Genomic DNA, 3293 nt, shown 5'->3' with positions numbered 1-3293 from the left:
AGAGCTACTTCTACGAGTTATTTAATGAGGGACAGAAGACTTTTCCGAGCCTTGGTCGATTATGTACAAGGGAAGAAGATCAAAACTTTGACTACTATCGAAGGATTCGAGACTTCGAGGTAAAAGAAGTTCTAAAGCAGATGAAAAATGGAAGGGCAGTAGGACCTGATAATATCCCGATTGAGGTTTGGAAGGGTCTTGGAGAAAAAGGCATCAACTGGTTAACCAAGCTTTTTAATGAGATTTTAATGTCAAAGAAGATGTCTGATGAGTGGAGAAAGAGCACCTTGGTACCTATCTACAAGAATAAGGGGGATATACAAAGTTGCGGAAACTATAAAGGGATTAAGCTTATGAGTCATACTATGAAGTTATGGGAAAGGGTGATAGAACGGAGGTTGAGAAAAGAGACACAAGTAACAGAGAACCAATTTGGATTTCTGCCAGGCAGATCTACCACTGAAGCGATATACCTATTAAGAAGGATAATGGAGATGTATCGTAGTAATAAAAGGGATCTACATATGGTATTTATTGTTTTGAAAAAAAGCGTATGATAGGGTACCAAGGGAGGTCTTATGGAAGGTTTTAGAAAAGAGGAGAGTAAGGATCGCATATATTCGGGCAGTTAAAGACATGCATGATGGGGTCACAATTAGTGTGAAGACTCAAGGTAGTGTGACGGAGGAATTTCTTATTGGTATAGGATTACACCAGGGATCATCCTTAAGTCCATGCCTTTTCACATTAGTCTTGGAAGTATTCACAGAGCACATCCAAGAGCCTGTTCCATGGTGCATGCTTTTTGCCGATGATATCGTTCTTATGGGAGAGTCAAGGGAAGACTTAAATAAGAAGTTGGAGTTATGGAGAGAAGCTTTAGAAGTGTATGGTCTACGCATAAGCCGTAGCAAGATGGAATATATGGAATGTAAGTTCAGTCTGAGAAGGAAAAACCCCAATATAGAGGTGAAGATTGGAGAAAACATCCTACGAAAAGTTAAAAGTTTTAAGTATCTCGGGTGCATCATACAGGATAATGGAGAGATTGAACATGATGTAAATCATAGGATCCAAGCAGGTTGGTCAAAATGGCGGAGTGCATCTGGTTTTATATGCGACAAAAAAGTGCCTTTAAAACTTAAAGGTAAATTCTATCGCACCGCTATAAGACCGGCTATGCTGTATGGTACGGAGTGTTGGGCGGCTAAAGGGGAGTACGAACATAAGCTGAGTGTGGCAGAGATGAAGATGTTGAGATGGATGAGTGGTCATACGCGATTGGATAAAATAAGGAATGAAGATATAAGGGCTGGAGTAGCACCCATTGTGGAAAAGATGGTTGAATCGCGTCTCAGGTGGTTTGGACATGTGAGAAGAAGACCGATAGAACATCCAGTCAGGAGGGTGGATGAGATGGAAGATGGACAAAGGGCGAAAGGCAGAGGAAGACCTAAGAAGACCATCCATGAGGTGGTCAAACGAGATCTACATGTAAACGGTCTCTCTGTAGACATGATACATGATAGAGCACAATGGCGTCGTTTGATTTATGTAGCCGACCCCACTTAGTGGGACAAGGCTTTGTTATTGTTGTTGTTGTTGTTGGCATGCTTTATCAGCGTTCAGCATAATTACACACAAATGGGCCAATATTGAATACATGCAGAACAAGGATACAAAACAACATGTGCATAACCCTACAATAAAATATAAAACCATCAATAAAGTACCTTTTATGTTGTTCAGCTTGCAACCTATCAACTGTGCTTAGAAACCCGTCAACTGCAAACTCAGCTCACTCATTTCCAACTTCAGCTATCACCATCACGTACATAATTCAAGAAGAACATCAACCAGTTCATGATGCCATCAAGGCATAGAAACATCAAAGGAATCAAGAGAAGAAATAACAAATAGAGCATTCAAAGAAATCTGGTTGAAGCATTTCATCGAACATGTTGAGTGCAGGTAAAATTAAAATGATATAAGAGAATTCAAAGAAACAATCGCAAGTATGAACATAAGGATATAATCATAACAGTAAATTACAACAACAACAAAGAAATTGCAAGGAAAAATATAGTAGAAGAACAATTAAATACTCACTATCAGTGTTCAGTGGGGTTGGAAGAGAAGAAAAAATTTGCCAAATGGGGAATTAGGGTACAGTTCGCACACATAACAGAAGGGAAGAGAAAGGATGAGGCGGGAGACGACGAAGAGTGAAAGGCGAGCGCAAACCGCAACAGTGAATAGCGAATGCGAACTGCGATGCAGCGACGGTGAACAGCGAACACACTGTGACGGTGAACGGCGAATGCGAACTGCGACGGTGAAGGTAATGTTGTTACTTTCTCTATTTCTCGTCTCTTCTCATCTCATCTCATCTCAAACGATAACAAACAAGGTTTTGGAAGAAATGAAAAGTGAAAGGAAAACTGAAGAGAGATATAAATCTCATTACTGACGGTTAAAAAAATTATATTATAAGTGTCACAATGTTAACTAATGGAGACCCTTAGAATTAGGGTCACAAATTTAGCGTAGCTATATGGCTAATTTGGTGTAGTGGTGGATTCTCATAATTGAAATTAAATCCTTTTTTAAAATTAAAATTTTTTTTATTAATTTTATAATCAAAATGTGCCACATGTCATATTTTCATTGCAACTGAAATTAATTTTTTTTTCTAAAATTAAAGAGTTCTCCCTTCCTCCCTCTTTTTCTTTTTCTATTTCTCTCATTCTTTCAACCATTCTATCTATTTTATATATTATTACCAATGACTAATTACTAATTTGACAATCAAAATGTACAACATGATATTCTTTAATTGCATTAAAATTAAAATTGAAATATTTAAAATAAATTGAAATATACCTATATTATATATCATATATTACTATCTAATTTAATAATCAAATGTGTTACATGACACTCTCTTATTAAAATTGAGAAAAAATATTTTTTTCAAAATTAATAAACTTCCTTCCTAAATTCTCTCATCTACCTCTCTCCATTTTTTTATTTTTCTCTACTATTTTTACTCTATATATAATTTATATTTTATGTTACTAATTTGACAAATCAAAATATGTCATCTGATATTTTTTACAATTAAAATAAATTTTTTTCTTCCAAAATTAACAAACACTCACTCTCACTCTCATTCTTCATCTTTATCTTTCTCTCTCTTTTCTTTCATTCTCTATTTTTTGTATCTTTCTCTTTAATAGAAAACAAAATTAGCAAAATAATATAATTTAATAAAAAATATTATTATTATTTTT

At 35.5% G+C, this 3293-nt stretch overlaps 1 pseudogene; it reads left to right on the top strand.

Annotated features, from left to right (window-relative positions):
- The window catches only part of LOC127740592 (uncharacterized), a 3184-nt pseudogene extending 1583 nt beyond the window's left edge, over nt 1–1601 (top strand).
- Nucleotides 1602–3293: the final 1692 nt, after the last annotated feature.

This window comes from Arachis duranensis, chromosome 7, assembly GCF_000817695.3.
Source record: "Arachis duranensis cultivar V14167 chromosome 7, aradu.V14167.gnm2.J7QH, whole genome shotgun sequence".
In the NCBI taxonomy this organism is placed as follows: Eukaryota; Viridiplantae; Streptophyta; class Magnoliopsida; order Fabales; family Fabaceae; genus Arachis; species Arachis duranensis.
Note: the sequence above shows the minus strand (reverse complement) of the source record. Positions and strands in the feature narration are given on the sequence as shown.